This window comes from Octodon degus, unplaced genomic scaffold (assembly GCF_000260255.1).
Source record: "Octodon degus isolate 3935 unplaced genomic scaffold, OctDeg1.0 scaffold00019, whole genome shotgun sequence".
Taxonomy (NCBI): domain Eukaryota; kingdom Metazoa; phylum Chordata; class Mammalia; order Rodentia; family Octodontidae; genus Octodon; species Octodon degus.
In genome coordinates, this window is record NW_004524595.1 from 17,121,325 (window position 1) to 17,130,668 (window position 9,344).

The 9,344-nt window shown below is 45.1% G+C and overlaps 1 pseudogene; it reads right to left on the reverse strand.

The window, feature by feature from the left end:
* LOC101589484 overlaps positions 1-8,545 on the reverse strand; it is a 19,362-nt pseudogene extending 10,817 nt beyond the window's left edge.
* Positions 8,546-9,344: the final 799 nt, after the last annotated feature.

Sequence of the window (9,344 nt, forward strand, 5' to 3'; positions counted from 1 at the left end):
TCTCTCTCCTCCCTCCCTCCCTCTCTCTTTCTTTTTCTCTCTCCTCCCTCCTTCCCTCTCTGTCTTTCTCTTTCTCTCTCATCCCTCCCTCCCTCTCTCTCTCTCTTCCTTCCCTCCCTCCTTTTATTTTCTACTTCCCTCATTCACTCTCTCTTCCCTCTCTCTTTCTGTCTCCTCCCTCCCTCTTTCTCATCCCTCCCTCCCTCTCTCCTCCCTCCCCCCCTCTCCCCCTTTCTCTCAGTTGACAACCATAATATATTTTAAGGAGGTCTAGATGAGTCAATGCCTTGAACTCCCTTCATTATATAAGCAGCAACAGACACTAATAATTTCAGAGAAAAGATTCTAAATAAGAGTTCCTGGGATGGGAACCACTTAATCAAAAATGGATTGATAGCAATACAAATAATCAGGTCTCCTCAAACTATAATTTTCCCCTGTACTCAATTTTTAGGTGGATGAAACAAATCATCAGAGCATTAGATAATTTGCCCATATCAAAATTTTGGAGTTTATAATCACAGGGCTAGAAGAGAACACACAGATCCCACCGTTCAGCTCTGTTGTTTTGTAGATGAGGAAGCTGGATTGGCAGGCGACGGCAACTTGCATGGGTCATTGCTACATTAACAGAAAAGCTAGAGCAAAGCATAAAATTTCATGGCTTTCTGTTGAGCATCCCGTGATATTGCATGATATCACATTTTATATTCCACATGATATTACATTTTATAGAATTGGTGAGAAGGTTTCCAGGGTAATCTTGAGGATCAGATACACAGTTCAGGCTTGTACACAATAAAGACTGATATTCTAAATTGTGCTTTGGAAGGTATCTAAAGTCTTCCATCATTGAAAACTTGAGAGCTTGACTCAGTCTGTCAGTCTGTCTGTCTGTCTGCCTGCCTGTCGGTCTGATATACATGGACAGTTCCCCAGCCCTGGACTCACCATCCTACTGGGATAGAAGCTTAATTTCCATCTGTATCTCTGCTTCTCCTTTTTTAAAATCCCCTTCCACTATAATAAATTATAGCTTATTTAGCTCAGTCTGGTTATTCCATTTCAATCTCATTATTCCATCCCAATCCCATTATTCCATCCCCTGCTTAGGCAAGCGCAGGGACCAGGGCTCAATCCCTGGCACCACATGCCATGCCGGCCCTGCTCCCAGGTGTGTTGAACCACTGAGACTGGGCATGGTGACACACGTCTGTAATCCCAGCGCTGGGGAGGCTGAAAACAGGAGGATCACTATGAGTCTGAGCTGCAGAGTAAGACCCTGTACCAAATACATACATAGAGAGAAAGAAAGAGAGAAGGAAAGACCTATGTCCCCATTTTGTGAGACTCCCAGTCACAAGGAGCCCAAGCCTGCTTGCTAGCTTCCTTGGTCATTGACAGTTTGCCTGGCTGGCTGGTTGGCTCTCAGAACTCACCCCCCCTCCACACACACCCTCTCCTCCTTCTCTGTTTGATTTCCCTTTTCAGGGTCAGGACTTCGCCTCTGCTGGGAAGGAGAAGCGCAGCAGCCAGGGATGCTGTGTGCGGCTAGGGACGCAGCTCCTCCCCCACCACACTGCTATTCCCTCTGTAAAGTCAAGGTCTGCTCTGCCCATGCTTCAGTTCCGGTGATGTATTTGAATGATTAAATCAATGGTCTTGGGCATTTTGATGCGTGTAGTTCTAACGAAGCAAAGCCTCCTCACTATATCTCAATGTACTAATAACAAATGTAAGTGCTACTGTAAATCTACGTATTAAATATGAATGAAGTTTAATTTTCCTGCAATACTTTTGCCTCAATACTTTTTCTTTGTCCTTCTTCCCTATACCAGTCACTTTGTGAAGCTGCTGTGTTCGGCTATGGATGCTCTGGCTGACACACATGGGATATAGGTCTAGGTTGACAGTAAAGATACTTGCTCCATGTTTTGAAAACCTACACAGTATCACAGGTGCCCGGCATGGTATCAAAAACTTTAATATGTTCCACTGAATTTTCATGGGCGCTCTATGTGGTAAACAGCGTAACTCCATTCTATTGTTGAAGAAAATGAGGCTTGGGGCTGGGGAGACACGTCAGTGATCTAAGCGCCTGCCTGCCAAGTGCAAGGACCTGGGTTCCGTCCCCCGTACTTCGTGCCATGCCAGCCCCTGAACCCCAGTGTGCCATGCCAGCCACTGAAACCGGGCCTGTGGCTCACGCCTGCAGTCTTAGTGTTGGGGAGGCTGAGACAGGACGATCACTATGAGTCTGAACTGCGTAGCAAAACCTTGTGCCAAATAAATAAATAAAAATAAATAAAAGAAAAAACTTAAGGCTTGGAGATACTCCCCTTTATCATCACTGCTGCTAGCAAGAGGCAGGAGCCCTAGTCTCTCAGAGCTGGAGCATGTCTAGTCATTGTGCCACTCTGCTTCTAAGTGCTTCCTGGTGCGAAGGTCTGGACATACTCCATGAACAAGTATGGCACCAACCGAGCAGTTGGTGCCTCTGTTATGTTAAAACCTATTCTACTGGGCTTTGACATTTCCAGGGTTCCCTAGGTCTGATTTAACCTGATGACACTGATGGTGACTTTTTTTCAAACTTTAAAATGTATATTATGGAGCACATTTGTGATTCCACTGGATTTCTGTCTTGGAATCATTTAATTTATAGCATTATCTCAATGTGAAAATGACTGTTACATTTCACTTAATTTTTAAATTAATTTTTGGATTATGATCTCTGAATTTGGAATTTATGAACTTTTCTTTTTTTCTTTTTGAGACAGGGTTTCACTATGCAGTTTAGGCTGGCCCTGAACTTACTTCATAACCCAGACTGGCCTCAAATTCACAGAAATCCTCCTGTCTCAGCTTCCTGAGTGCTGGGATTACAGGTGTGCGCCACCACGCCCAGCTATGAACTCATTTTTTTTTAAAATTTTATTTATTTATGTGTGTGTGTGGGGGGCAGCTCAGCCCACCAGGGGGCGGGGCTGGCTGGTATGTGGTGCTGGGGGATTGAACTGCGGTCCCTGTGCTTTGCTAAGCTTGTTCTAAGTAGGTGCTTTAGACCACTGAGCCATCTCACCAGCCCAAAGAAAAATCGCGGCCTGGTGCCAAGACCACCGCGCCAGGTCGCCGCTCTTGAACTCATTATTAAGGCCAAAAATTTTTCAGGCATTTTGGAACAATTTTAAACAAGGAGCATAGAAATTTCAGATAATTAATTGAGAATACCATAATCTCTGAATATGCTTGTTAATGGTCTTTATTTCTTCAAAATACTCTAAAATGAATGTAGGCATAGAAAACAAATGAAATCAGTGTTTTAAATTTAATAGCCAAGTAAATTAGTTACTTGGCTACACAGTAGTTACACAGTAGTTTTTCCTTAGAGCTTGCCTTCAAGTCTTACCTTTTTTACAAAGCTTTCAGTCTTATCAAAATAAACAAGAAGTTGTATTCATCTTAACCTTCACTACTGCCACCTGATGGCAATTGTATTTGTATCATTAAATAGAGAGTAATAGCAGATGTCACAAAAACTTAATAATGGTAAACTCCAGTGTTCAGAGACTGTATTTGTTCTCTTATAAAATATTGATAAGGGCCTGGGGAGATAACTCAGTAGAATAAATGCTTGTCTGGCAAGCACAAGGGCCTGAGTTCAATCCCTGGTTCTGGAAAAAAAAAGAATAAAATAAAAATAAATAAATAAATAAATAAAATATTGATAATTATGCTGCTTCTAGTCTGCAGACCCTTTCCCATATTCAATTTTTTTGTCCTCACAATCATCGCTTATGCTAATATTCTGTTCATCTTTGATTGAATACTGAACTCCATCTCATGATTTTGTGGGTCAAGAATTCTGGCAGATCTTAGTTAAGTAATCCGATCAGTCCTTCTGCTCCATGTAGCATTCACTGGGCCAAGCCTGGGCATTTGAGCAGTGGCTGGACTGGACATGGCCTGAGCTGGGGGATCTAGACTATGCCAATCATTTGATTGTTCTTTGATGAGTTTGCCTAAGAGCTGGTCTCACCTGAGACCCTTACCTGCCTTCTTTATGGAGTTAAGTTTTCATGTGGTGGCTCAAGGGCTCCTGCAGTAAGCATTCCTGAGTACCAGAAATGCAAGTTTTCAGAATAGTAAGACTGAGTCTCAAATACTGGAACATAGTCACTTCTGCTAAATCTTCATCAACGTAAGATCTTCATCAGCCTAAGATCCCCACTTTGCGGATCCAGCCACTCAACTCCGAGCCTCAGCAACTTGCCCAAGAGTCCTGCCTTATCAGTGAGGCAGGAAGGGAGGCAGGGGCAGCGAAGCCACCAGGGCTGGGCTTGCCCCTTTGGAAGATGTGTGGCTGTTTTAATCTGTCAGTTAGATTTCAAGAGGAAGTATTTGCATTTTCTAGATGAGAACACTAAGATTAGGCTAAGTGAATAACCTGCTGGGATGGTGCATCTAGTAGGGAGAGAAAGTGGGACACTGTGGGGGACCCCAGAAAGGAGTCCTTTTTTTCCTGCAAGGTGTTACTGCTCATGGTGAAAAAAAAAGAGCAAGAGACAAATAGCAGGGCAATGGGGATCTGGAATGGCCACTCGTTCAGAGGATAGAAGACCAGGAGGCAGCCAGAGCCTCCGAATTTACAGATCACAGGAAAATGAGAGATTATAGGATAGCATAGAAGGCAGCAGTGCTCTTATACTGAGAGGGATCTTACGTTGTTAGGCAACGTGATAACCACTACACCGCGGAAACTGTTAGGATCTTACGTTGTGGAGGATCACTTTGGATGACTGAGAGGGTGGAGGTGATCTTAAGCTAATAAAGATCTTATGTTGATGAAGATGGTGGGGAGATGACACATTAATAAGTTTGTCCTTCCCCTCAGGGAAGACCATTTTCCTTTTATTATTACTTGTTTCTCAGGATGTCTTCAGCGTCACAGCACCACAGTACCACTGAGGTCTCCACTGTGACCCAAGGCACATGGAGTTATGTTTCCTGTACCATAGCCTGCTAACACGGCAAGATGCTAGGCCTTGACAAGCTGTAATCACAATTTAATTAGGAAATGATCCCCCCACCCAAATGATATAGAATGACTTGACAGAACAACAGCTCAAGACCACTGATTCCAAGGCCAGAGTACTCTTCACTCCACAGGCATAGTGGGCCCTTGTGTGTCTGCGGTTTTGATGCCACAAGTGCCCAGTGCTTCTGTCTTCTTATTTAATTATAGCCCTTGCAGAGGTGGGGGAGAAAAGGACAAAATTCATAAGAATTTGGAATCGGGATAAGGGTAGGTATGGTCAGTGTATGTTGCTGGCTTAATGTTGTCTTCAGTTTTGAGCAAGCAAAAGGCCCAGGTATGAAAAAAACACCATTTATGTGGGATGAACGGGTGTGGAAAACTAGTGAGGAAATAAACAACCACGGGGTGAAAAATCCATGTGAATCATCCTGTCGATCTGTCTATATCAGTCAGGCCCGTGGGATCTGCTTTTTAAATTGAGACACTCGCCCAAACAAAGCAAGATGTTTCGGGGCAGTTTTTCTGTATGTTACAAATGGCCCTTGGAAAAGCACCTCCAAGGTGCACAAGGACATCTTCTCCATTGCTTGGGTTCAGTTGGTCAGAGGAAATCCCGGTGCCGTCTCTGGCAGAGGGCCTTTGCTTTGCTAATAATCTATATTTTCACTTTCTTTATCTCAATATATCAAAAGGAACTTCTTTTTTTCCCACTGAAGTGATGGTGAATGTTAACGCTTTCCTTTGTTCTTATCCGTGGAGCCTCTAGCCAGGGGACCCTTTAGATTTAAATTTGTGCTCTAAGTCTTTGAAAATACCTTTTCTTTCTTTTTCACAATGCTGGGATTTGTTGTTTTGTTTCTACTGCATGGAAACCTGCCCCATTTTTCGTTAAATAGCAAAAGCACTGAAGAATACCTTGGAAATCGACATCACATGAGAGCTGGGAAAAATGCCCTCCCGTGTGCTTCTGTGAAGCTGAACAGCACGTCACTTACACAGAGCCAGGACTTCAAAGTTACAACAAAATTAAAGCTCAATCAAAGCATCATTCACTCTGAACATGTTCACTTTGTGGGTATCAAGTAGACCGTGTGCTGCTTGCAGTAGCTAGAATTTCCATAAAAGGAACAACAGGAGTGCTAGACTGCATTACTTAAAAGTGATGGTAGCTATTATCATAAAGGGAAAAAGAGACGAAGGCAGCAAAAGATTACAGAAGCAGAGTTAGTTGAAAATAAGCACAGAGTGCCTGAGCCGCTGGGGGGATGTCGGTGGGAACGTGAGCTGGGCCGGTGTGCCTGTCCCCTCCTCAGCTTCCTTCCTGGCAGTGCCTGAGGCTTGGGTTGCTTCTCTGGACAGGAAAGCCAGTGTGCCCCAACTGGTGCAAGTTCCCAAAATGATCTCTTACTTCTGTGTCTGTGTGAGACAGTCTTCTGAGGCACAGAGGAAAATTCATTAGAATTGTTATTGTTGCCTTTCCGTGCTCCCCAGCAGGGTCCACATGGCGTTGTTCCTGATTCCCAACGTAACTTAAAGGGAAACTTCACTGTCCGGAGCCCTTGATGTCCTGCAAATGAAGGAGGAGGACGTCCTCAAGTCCCTTGCTGCAGGAACCCACTTAGGTGGCACCAACCTGGATTTCCAGATGGAGCAGTATATCTATAAAAGGAAAAGTGATGGAATCTACATCATAAATCTGAAGCGGACTTGGGAGAAGCTCCTCCCGGCAGCTCGAGCCATAGCGGCCATTGAAAACCCTGCTGACGTCAGCGTCATATCCTCCAGGAGCACCGGCCAGCGGGCTGTGCTGAAGTTTGCTGCTTCCACTGGAGCTACTCCTATCGCTGGCCGCTTCACTCCTGGAACTTTCACTAACCATGTCCAGGCAGCCTTCCGAGAGCCGCGTCTTCTGGTGGTTACTGACCCCAGGGCTGACCACCAGCCCCTAAAGGAGGCATCTTACGTCAATCTGCCAACCATTGCTTTGTGCAACACAGATTCTCCTCTGCGCTATGTGGACATTGCCATCCCGTGCAACAATAAGAGAGCTCACTCTGTGGGTCTGATGTGGTGGATGCGGGCCGGGAAGTGCTGCGCATGCGTGGCATCATCTCCCGTGAACACCCGTGGGAAGTCATGTCTGATCTCTGCTTCTACCGGGATCATGAAGAGATTGAAAAAGAAGAACAGGCTGCTGCTGAAAAGGCTGTGACCAAGGAGGAATTTCAGGGAGGATGGACTGCACCAGCTCGAGTTCACTGCTGCTCAGCCTGAGGTCGCAAACTGGTCCGAGGGCGTGCAGGTGCCCTCTGTTCCCATTCAGCAGTTTCCTACTGAAGACTGGAGTGTTCGGCCGGCCACAGAAGATTGGTCTGCAGCCCCCACCCCGCAGGCCACTGAGTGGGTAGGAACCACCACCGAGTGGTCTTGAACTGTTCTGCCGACGCTTCAGCAAAATGGGAATGAAGCTGATGAAAAATAAAACAATTTCTAAGAAAAAAAAATTATTATTGTTGTCCATTGTATGTTGAATTTCATATATATATATATATATATAATTTGTTATAAGGTCTCACTGTGCAGTTTGGACTCGGAGTGAGCCTCCTGTCCTAGCCTCCCCAGTGCTAGGATTACAGGAGTGTGCCACCATGTTGGGTTCCAGGCTGGCATGGCATGTGGTACAGGGGATCGAATCCTGGTCCTGGAGCTTGCCAGGCAGGCGCTTAAACCGCTGAGCTATCTCCCCAGCCCCTGTATGTTGAATTTCTATTTTGGGGTTAGGTTTATAGCAATGCTATTCAAAGCAGATCTGTCATGAAGAGCCAACATCAGCTGGAGACTTGTTAGCAATGCAAATTCTTGGTTCCCATCTCAAACTTATTTTACAGCTGCTGCTATAGGTTTGGGGTTAACAATTGTCCTTTATCTTGGTACCAGATTTCTTTATATGAAGTAATTAAAGAACTTATGTAGATGTTCTGGTACAGTTTATAGAAAAGATAAAAGCAAGCCCAACATGCAAATGCTGCCTTGGTGACATTAACTGTCCTCATGGTACCCCAGGATTCACTTGTCAAGGAGGTACTCGGCCACGAGGGACTTGCGGGCTCCCATCACCCAGCTCTTTGGTGGCCTTTACCTGCTCGTCTGGATAGTGGGTCTCGCTGCAGTCACACAGGTGGGGGTCATTCTTAGCAGTGGCTGGCTTGTGTAGCTCCAACTCTTGCTCTTCTCAGGGTGTACTGCACACTGCATCACATTCAGCCCGATCTCCCAGTCCTCCCTTTCTGGTTTCTTGAGCTCTTGAAGGACGGTCCAGCCACCGTGCTGCTTCTGGAGCTTCATCCGCTTCACGGCATGTTTCCTCTGCTCATGAGACTGGTGAGGAAAGTATTTGACAAAGTGCTTCAAAGCCACATCATTGTAGTCAAAGTAGTCAGATGTGGACAGGTAGATAGCAGGCATGGAGCTCGAGGTTGAGCTGGTGGCTGATGGAGGTCTCGGCATCCTAGCAGTGGTTCTGGCATGGGATAAGCTCCATTCAAGCACTGTTGAAGTAGGAGGCCACAGGGATGCTCAGCAGAGGACCAACAAGCTTTCTGTGTGATTCTGATACCCACTAATGTTTGAAGAACAAACTCCCAAGGGATACTGTAAACACGCATACATGAGGGATGTGCTCAGAAAATTTTACTTTTAAGCTGCCCTGGAGACCCTCTTCAAACATAAATGTATGGAGATGCTGCTGTAGTGGAAACTGCTGACTCAGAACCACAGGTCCTCCCCCGCCATTCCCCTCATGTTGCTAGTTAACCCTGGGATGAGGAGATCCTTCAGCTTCTTTTACTTCTTTCTGGGTGAGCATAAGTGAGTTACTTAACACTCTGGCAATTGCAAACAATGTGAGACACTTCCAGCTCATAGGCTGGTGTGAGTTAAGGGGGCTCAGGTTTACACAAAGCATAAAGAGAGCCTTAAGCACAAAATAGATGCTCAGTTCTTCTTGTTTAGGTAGGTGGGGAGTCTGCGGCACCAGCGGTTCCAGTTTTCCAGCATGCTGAAATAGCTATATTAGTTCCCAAACATGTGTTGTGTGACTAGAAGCCAAAAACATTATAACCTACACACAATGAAGCCTTGACCATAAAGGCAGATGACAAGAGCAGTGAACAGGGTTGTTTAAAGTATATTTTGTCCTTTCCAAGAGTTGTGTGTAATTTTCCAATGAAAGTCCAAGCTGTAAGAAGTAACAGTAATGTGTAATGCTATACACTGTAGCAGTTTAACATCACACTGTTGTAAGGAA